At 61.1% G+C, this 8861-nt stretch overlaps 1 long non-coding RNA gene across 1 annotated transcript; it reads right to left on the reverse strand.

Moving 5' to 3' along the window:
• Window positions 1-6228: 6228 nt before the first annotated feature.
• On the reverse strand, window positions 6229-8654 carry LOC123599884. The gene is made up of 3 exons (XR_006713336.1): window positions 8480-8654; window positions 6826-7858; window positions 6229-6794 (listed from the first exon to the last, which is right to left on the reverse strand). It is a non-coding gene; the product is annotated as an uncharacterized LOC123599884 (long non-coding RNA).
• Window positions 8655-8861: the final 207 nt, after the last annotated feature.

Genomic DNA, 8861 nt, shown 5'->3' on the forward strand with positions numbered 1-8861 from the left:
TGCCTGGCACAGAAGACCGTCCACGAAGCTTGGCTGCCACTCTCGTTACCGCGATCGCTCTTTCCAATCGAGGTCCCCAGGAGACGGACGCACGCAGGGACCACAGCAGAGGGACGCTTCATCGCCTGGGCCCTGGCCCCAACGCTCCCACTGCAGGACGAGCTGGCGAAACGAGCCGCGGCCTGTGTGAACCTAGAAGCCCCACCTCACACCAGGTCCCACCTCACTGGGCAGACGCGAGGGCAGGATGTCAGGGGGCAGCTGCCCCGGAGCCCACCAAGAGAAGGCATCGAGGCGGCCCTGAGCCCCAGCCCCGTACCAAGGAAAGCGGTGACCTCACAGTGCCAGCACGCAGATCCAGGGGGTAGGCCTCCCCCGACCCCAGAAAGCCCTCCGCACAATGACATGGCCCAGACTGATGATTAGGGAACGGGGAGAGAGGCAGCTGGCAGCTAGGACCGTGGGGCCACCTGCCCAAAGCCTGCACCCCAGACCACCGAGCGGTCACCAAACCCTGGCACAGCCACACTTCCCACGCCCTTGAGATCAGCAGTGGCCACGGGGCTCGTTCTGGCCAACGAGCGTGAGCAGAGTGAGAGCCTCCTCCCACAACTGCTGGTAACAGCCCGCGCTGGAAGCCAGGCACGAAGATGGACGAGACTTCACCAGCTTGGGAGCCTGACTGCCTGCGTGGAACGTGGGACCCGTCACCACTGCCCGGGCCGTGCGGGGCGTGCATTGCATCTCATTGTGACGAGCCACCGAGGTTTCTGGATTTTCCTTGACAGCAGCCTGAGTGACACGACCTCGGCCCAGGAGAGCCGGTTCAGCCTCCTAGCTGAAGGGTGTGGACGCACAGCTCAGGTGCACTTCTGCGGGTGATCCCTGCGGCCCTGTGCCTCTGTTTCTCCACCTGGGAAATGGGGATGAGAGTCGTCTCTGCCCTCATGAGAGCTGGCAGGAGGATGGGGGTTTGGACCCGTGCTGTGTTTACTCCGCGCAGGGCCCAGAGCCATGCTCCGTGGGGCGTCCCGAGGGCGGACCCCACACACAGCCGTGGGATAGGGCCCGCTGGCCCAGCTGGGGGTGTAGAGACCCCCCCGGGTCTGGCCCATTGTTGTTTTTCCTCTGGCTCACGGCCCGTCTGCCCGACTTAGTAGGAACCCCAAGGTCACCTTCTCCACTTGCCCCAGAGCCCCTTGCCTCAGTCCCGAAGGGCCCCCCACTCTGGATCATTCGTGTATGTGGGCGGGGGTCTGCCCACCATCACCCCCGTTCTGCCCCCACGCAGGGGAGCGCTGTGACCCTCACCCTTCACAGCCCGAAGACCCCTGCACACTGGAGCAGGGTTCAGGGACAGGAGGTCTGGCTCGGGGTTGGGTGGTTCACCTGCCAGAGGCAAGCTCCTGGTTGAGCCCTTGGCTGTGGGGAAGAACTGGCTGGCCCTGGGAGGGGCCGTCTCTCCCCCGGGAAGGTTTGTAAGGTGTGCGACATCAGAGGAAGGGCAAGGATGGAGGTCAGGTGTGGGCCGTGATGCTGGGGGGCGGGGCTGGGGTGCTGGGCGCAGGGACCCCCACTTGCTCACCCAGTCGTGCACACGGCCTGGTTTCTGCGGGCCCTTGAGCACAGAGTGTCTGTGACCCCGTGGGATGGGCCACGACGCTGTCACGGCAGGGTGACGCTGAGGGAGAGGGGCGGCTCGGTCCCAGTTCCGGAACACGAATGGCCCAATGGTGCGGGGGTGCTGCACTCACCAGTTTTGACCTTGGCTTTCCCACCTGCAAGGTGAGTGTTCAGCAAGGTTTTCTCAGAAGTGTCTTGTGGTTTAAGCAGGCCTGCTCTAGAGCTTGTGGGCCACAGGTGGGTGCTTGAAATGTGTCCGCTCACGGAGTGAGATGCCCCCCTGGGGGCTCCAGGGAGACTCCCTCCCAGGTCCCCCCCGCCGGGCTCCCAGGGCCCCTGGGCTGTGCGGAATCGCTCCACCTCTGCGCCCTCCCCTCTCCTTCCGTGGACACTGGCCCTTCCCTGTGAGGCCCACCCTAAATCCAGGCTGATTTGAGCTCAAGATCCTTGGCTAATTACATCTGCAAAGACCCTGTTTTCAAACAAGGTCCGTTCTGAGGTTCCCGGAAGACGCTGTTCAGCCCAAGACAGTAAGTAGCCTGTGACCCTAAAGAAGCAGCAGCGGTCACTTCAGGAGGCAGGCATAGAGGTGGTGACTCCGGAAGATTCTGCCTTAGCCCGTGGAACTGGGGAGATGGGGGGCAGCCTGTCATCTGGGCGTGGGAAGACAGAGGCGGACCACCCTCAGCAGGGAACGGGCAGGGAGAAACCCTGCAGGGGGAGTGACCACAGGGCCGGGCATCAGGACGGAGGAGCCGGGTCTGGGCACGCGACGGAGCTGGCACGTGATACAGTCTGAAGCCGGTCCGTATCCTGATGTGGACGAGCTCCACGGAATCAGGAGGAGGACTGTGCTGGCCCCAGATCCGGGACCGTCTCTGGCGAGAGCCTTCCCCGTTACTCGATCTCTGAAGTCAGTCTCTCGGGTGTTCGTGGACGGACGCCCCTTCCAACCTCTCCAGCCGCGGTGCCTGAACGCTCCTGCCTCTCTTCCCGCACAGATGTTTTCAGGGGGCCCGGCCGCGTTCCCCCCACAGCAGAACACGACACCTGCCCCCAGGAGAAGAGCCCTTCAACCACTCGACTCTGAAGAGGGGTCCCTCTGGGAGGGAAAGGGGTCCCGCAGAGGCTCCCAGAACAGCAGGGCTGAAGGCGCCCGCCCGCGGGCCTCAACCACAGGCCTCGCTGGACGCACGTGGAACAGATGCGGGTGTCTCTGAACTCAAAACCCACCAGCCCCGTCTCGAAATTGGTACCATGTCAGGAAACCAGAAAGTCACATCGCCCGGCGGGGGCCAGTTTGGGTTTCCTCCAGCCGCCCCTGCAGGGACAAGGCCGAGAAGCTGTTACCACCTCGCCAAGTGCACATGCCTACTATCATCCTCCGACGGTGACACGAGGACACGGAGTCTGCCCGAGACTTGCCCAGGCGTCTCTCTCCATTCTCCCTCCAGCGCTCTGGCCGCCGGTGCCTCTCCTAATGGGAGGACTTTCCTTTATTGCCAACGGCTGACCAGGTTGAGCTCGACACGATTTCAACGTCCTAGTGAAGTCCCGGAAGATGAGCTAAAATCAACTCGGGCAGCAGCAGAGAGGGGGGCTCGGGGGGCAGCTGGGGTGCGGGGTCCTGCTTGTGAGCACGGCCCTGAAGCCACCTCCCCGCTCACAAGCCCCTGTGGACGCTCCGGCCTGGGTCACCTGCAGAGAGGAGTCACAGCATCTTTACATTTTCTCTGCTTCCTGCGTGGCCTCCAACCCCCTCGGACCCAAGTCTGCTCTTCTGGGCCTTTCCTGTGCAGACGCCCTGAAACGTCTGAATGGACAAACCCGGGACGACCCAACACTTGGAAGAAGGGAGCGAGGGGATAGCGCTGGGGGCAGGGGTCTGACTGATGCCAGAGCGTGGTCACGGCCACACAAACTATTTGGGCCTCCCGGTCACTCAATAAGACTGTGCCCTAAGCGATGCATTCCACTTCTTTCCAGAAGAGCCGCCCCTCTTGTTTTGCTTGGGGAGATGAAAACCTGCCTGATGGGAGTTCCGCGTCCTCGGCTGTGGGATGGGCTTGGGGATGTGGACAGACGGCCAGGGAGGAGCCCTGTGCCCCCTTCTGTCCCCATGCCCGGCCTGGAGTGTTCCAGAAGCAGCGCCCTCCACTCTGCCTGCCGTCACCGGATGTCACCTGCCTTACACCCACTTTATCGCTAGGAGAGTATGTTACCACTGTCTTCTCTGTCTTAATGCCATGAGGGCCGGGGAGGAGAGGAGCGGGGGGGCTGGGTGCAGCCTTCATCAGGCCCGTCCAAATGTCCCCCCTGGTCTCAGCTGTGCACCAGGACGCCCGGGGGACCGTGTTAGTGTTGACTCAGGCTGGAGAAACATCCTCCTGTCCCAGGGAGACGTAGGGGTGAGCAGGCAGCATACCTCGGCCACAGAGAGGCTGGGGCGGCCCCCGCACGGCACACCCTGGCCCCGGGGCTCCTCTTGGGAGCTGAGGCCCATGCAGGCTCTGTGGCAAAGGGGTGACAGAAGTGCCCTCCGACCACTGCCAGGATTAGGGTCAGATCCACCTCAGCTACGGGTGCCCGGGAACGCGGGCACTCCTCTGGGCCTCGGTTTCCTCATTTCAAGCGGAGGATACAGACGTTGAGTTGACACGCTCGAAGAAGTTTCTGCTGCGTCCTGCTCGTGGTATTTCCTGAACAAATGCTTGTGGAACAAATGAATGAGCTAAGAACGGCGGCCGTGGAGGGAGGCCCGAGCGCACGCAGAGCGCCCGTGGGGTTTGCATAGCCGGTCTAAACGGATTAGGTTCAGAACCGGCAAGGGCAGCACGGGAGACGCCCCAGGGCTGTGTTTGACCCGGAAAATCAGCAGCCTGGTAGAGATGAGCCTCTTTGGAGCTTAATGGGCCCTCGGGGAGGCTTGGGGTGCGGTGCAGAGAAGGGGCCAGCCCCACCGTGACCACCAGGGGGCCATCAGGAAGAACCCTACCAACCAGCACCTGCTGGGCCTGCACACGTCACCCCTTCCCCATGGCCCTGGGAGGGAGGGGAGCCACAGCCTCCCGGCTTGCAGACGAGGAGCTGAGGCCCAGACGGGAAAAGGGCCCGTCCCTGAGGGCAGAGGACAGCCCCGGACATGGACTCCGGCCTCCGACTCACGGCCAAGCTCCGGTCCCCCAGCCAGGGCTCCCTCCTCCCCTCTGGGGAACGGGACGGCCGATCACGTTCCGAATGCACTTCCAGACCTGTGGCCCCAGGGCCCACTTGGGACGCTCCATGCCAGACCTTGGGCGTGACGGGGACGCTCGATCCCAGGAGGCAGCTTATCTTCAGCCTGAGACCCCTGAGCCCACGGAGGGATGCTGGTCTGCTCGGCCTGGCGGGCGGCCTGCAGGGAAACAGCCCTCCAGGTTCCATGTCTTCGACTACGTCCTATGCCTGCAGCCCCCATCAACCAATCACCACTCCTGACTTAGCTGAGCCTCCAGCCCCCGATGGGGCCCCCTGAGTATTCCGTGGGGAAGGAGGTTGGGCCCCCGCTCCGACGTGCACACCCTACCTTGGGGTAGACTTCCCAGCTCTGCGGTCCCCAGACCCGGCCCGAGCCAGCTCTCACCCACCACGAAGGGCACCTGAACACGGTCCCTGGAGCCGGTGAGGGCTCAAACGGCAGTGACCATCACCATTGGCCCGTGCCTGGCGGCCTACTTGAGGCCTGCCTTGCCCCCTCGACTCCGTTAAAGGGCCGGACGCTGGGTCTGCACCCCCGGGGCCCCCCGGCACCGGTGGACACTCAGTGCTCTTTGCAAAAACGCTGCTTCGGTGAAGCAGCGACGTTCTGGGGTAAGCCTAAAACTTTGTCCGTCTGTCTTTGTCTTAGATCTCCTTCAAAAGTATCCGGGATACCAGACAACTGAAGTCATATAAAGGTACGCGTTGGGGACACCAGAAAGCACCCAATATGTATCCTGCAGGCAGGAAACAGAGCAGAGATTCGAGCCACGGGCCGGTTAGCCACACAGCACACGGAGGTCTGGGCTCCCAGACACTCACTGCCCCCGAGCCCACGCAGCTCCCCACGCAGCCCTGAGCCCGGCTCCTCGGCCAGACGAGTGGATGGGTCCCGCAGGGCTGAGGGTCCTGGCAGAGGCCCGGCCACCAGAGAGTTTCTGGCCCGAAGAGGGCTGGGAGTGTGGGTGAGGCGAGGCTGCCCAGGCTGGCTGTGCCGTGCTGTAAGTCGCCTCCAGGAGCCTGGACGGAACGCATTTCTCGTGCCGAGGGGACTCCCGATGGGCCTTCCTTCTGAGGTTAAAAGGAGGAGGAGAACTGCTTTCTTGGGGGTTTGAGAGAGGAGGAGAAAGTGAGCCGTGGGGTGAGTCTTGGTTACAGTTGGGCCCCCTTGGCAGCCGTCAGCCCCAGCGGCAGCCCTCTGGAATGGTGGGAGAGCCCTAGCGGCTCGAAGCCCGAGGGGCCGGGTTCAGGGCCGGGGACCCAGCCTCTCTGTGTGCAGGCCCCGGGCCACGTGGTTTCCAGAGCTGGCATGTGGCTCCTCACAGCGGCCAGAGTGAGCTGCCCCCGCCCCCGCCACCGAGGGGCCCTCGCAGAGTCCAGGCCGGCGGGGACAGAGGACGAAGCCCGTAGGAGGCTGTCTTCCGGGGACAGAGCAAGGCTGGCTCCTGGTAGGTGACCTCAGAGGAGGGGACGGGGTAGAAGCGGGGCTCCCAAACCCGCCGAGAATGAAGGGAGGGTCATAGCGCCACTGACACTTCGTGCATCCAACGGCGGTTCTGAGCGTCCACACTGGCCTGGGCAGCCCCAACGCTGGGGCCAGGGCAGGGGGTAGAGTGAGTGCGAGGCGGCAGGAACCCCGGGGTCTGCGGCTCCGGGCAGCGGCAAGGTGGGTGGGGGGACCGGACGGGCACAGCCTCGGTGGCCTCTCCACCCCAGGGCACAGCAGGACGAGGGGCTGCCCGGACCTCCTCCTGGGCCAGGGGGCAGAGGCTGGGACCGGCCTCCCCGGGAGCAAAGCAGGGACAGCGCCGGCGAGGTCAGCAGGCGGGGACGCGGTTCCCACGTGGACGCGACCGGACGTCAGACGACCCGCCTTCGCTCATCCCTTTGTCCTCACACCTTCCTGGAGGAAAATGACCAGCACCCGACAGACCCTCTCCTGCAGCAGACCCAGGCGCCCGGAACCTCTCCTGTAGCAGACGTGTTGTCCAGCGAGAAACCTGCTAAGTTAGTTCAGGGAGAATCCCCCACCCTGCTCAGCTAGCAAATGCCTCGCCCCTCCATCCCCCCCACCCCCCCACCCCCGCCCCTTGTGACGTCTGATGGCCTGGCCTGATCCTGCCTGAGATCCCGTCAAGCCAGTTAGCCAGGACTACCCTGCTCTGGTGTTTCCTCTAGCAGTTACTGCCTCAACCCCAGACCTGCTCCTTGGCTATAAATCCGGATCCACCTGCCCCTGCTTGCTCTGTCCTGAGCACTCTTTCCCCTCCTGCAATATTCCTGAATAAAACCTGTTTCACTGTCCAGCTCTGGGTTCTACTTAAAGCCCCTCTTGGGGACGGTACACAGGCTCTCACATCCGCAATGTGGTGCCGTGATCAGTGTTAGCTGCTGTCCCGACGGCCACTGGGTGACCCAGGCGCTCGTGCCCTGGCCTGTGGCCCTTGCTGCAGACTGTGAGAGGCCCAGGGACAGCGGCTGCCAGACCGGGGAAACATCTCAAGGTGGGGTGAGTGGTGTCCCCCAAAGATATGTTTAAATCCTAGCCCCCCTACCTGGAGACGTGGCCTTATTTGGAAGCAGGGTCTTGGCAGATGTCATCAGGGTCATTAAGTTGAGGTCATTCTGGAGTAGGGGGCCCTGAAGCCACCGCAAGTGTCCTTACAAGGGGACAGAGAGGACATCTGAAGACAGACCCACACAGAAGAAGCCACAAAGATGAGTCAGAGACCCCAGTGAGGCATCCACAAGCCAGGACGCCGGAGTGGCTGGGAGGGCAGGTGACAGATTCTCCCTTGGAGCCTCCAGAGGAACCGGCCCAGCAGACGCCTCCACTGTAGACTTCTGGGCTCCCGAACAGTGACAGCACAAACTTCTGTAGTTCGAAGCCCCCCAGTGTGTGGTAATTTGTCAGGAAGCCCCTGAACACTGACACTCGTGTGGGGAAATAGTGGCTGAGGGCGCTGCTGGAGAGATCAACAGTTTAAGACCCTTGCTCCTGTGGAGAGAACGCCAACAATTCATTCAATTCAGCATTTGGTAATATCTTTCAAATTTGCCACAAATCCTTTCAGCACAAAAAGCTTTAAAAAGTGTACAATTACTGAAAAATTCTACCTCATTTGTCTCTCAGTTAACTGCATAAAATGTATGTCGACATTTTATCACTGTGGGACCTTGGTAGTAAGCCTGAACTCATGAAAATTAGGAGACACAAATCTCCTGAAAAGATGTCAGCATCTACTTTAAAACCTAAGCTGTAATTCATATAAAACTGTGGCCAAAAATCATAACATAGCACGCAGATACAAAAGGTGGGTTTGTGTATACTAAGAAGCATGACTTTTCATTTAGGTCCATTGGTTTTTCTTCTAATTTTTTTTAATGTTTATTTATTTTTGAGAGAGACAGAGACAGAGCGTGAGCAGGGGAGGGGCAGAGAGAGAGGGAGGCACAGGATCCGAAGCAGGCTCCAGGCTCCGAGCTGCCGGCACAGAGCCCGATGGGGGGCCCAAACCCACAAACCGTGAGATTATGACCTGAGCTAAAGTCGGACGCCCAACCGACTGAGCCACCCAGGTGCCCCCGCTGGTTTTGCTTCTAAATTCATTTTGCTTACCGTAAACTCTAGGCTCCAGCATGCGTGCAGGGCGAGTGGGGCAGGAACCGTGCCTGGCGGCTGGGCTGGCAGAGGACAGCCCTACAGATGATCTAAGGAGCACCATCAGATCCTACTGACAGCAAACCTCATGTGTGCATTCCAACACAGGATTCCAGTTTTTTTAAAAAATGGAATTCCTAGAAGCAAAGAAAAGCCTTGAGAAATTCATCCTTTCCTTTTTAAAAAAAAAAAAATTTTTTTAACGTTTATTTATTTTTGAGACAGAGAGAGACAGAGCATGAACGGGGGAGGGGCAAGAGAGAAGGAGACACAGAATCAGAAGCAGGCTCCAGGCTCTGAGCCATCAGCCCAGAGCCCGACGCGGGGCTCGAACTCACAG

The sequence above is a fragment of the Leopardus geoffroyi genome, chromosome C1 (assembly GCF_018350155.1).
Source record: "Leopardus geoffroyi isolate Oge1 chromosome C1, O.geoffroyi_Oge1_pat1.0, whole genome shotgun sequence".
Lineage (NCBI taxonomy): Eukaryota > Metazoa > Chordata > Mammalia > Carnivora > Felidae > Leopardus > Leopardus geoffroyi.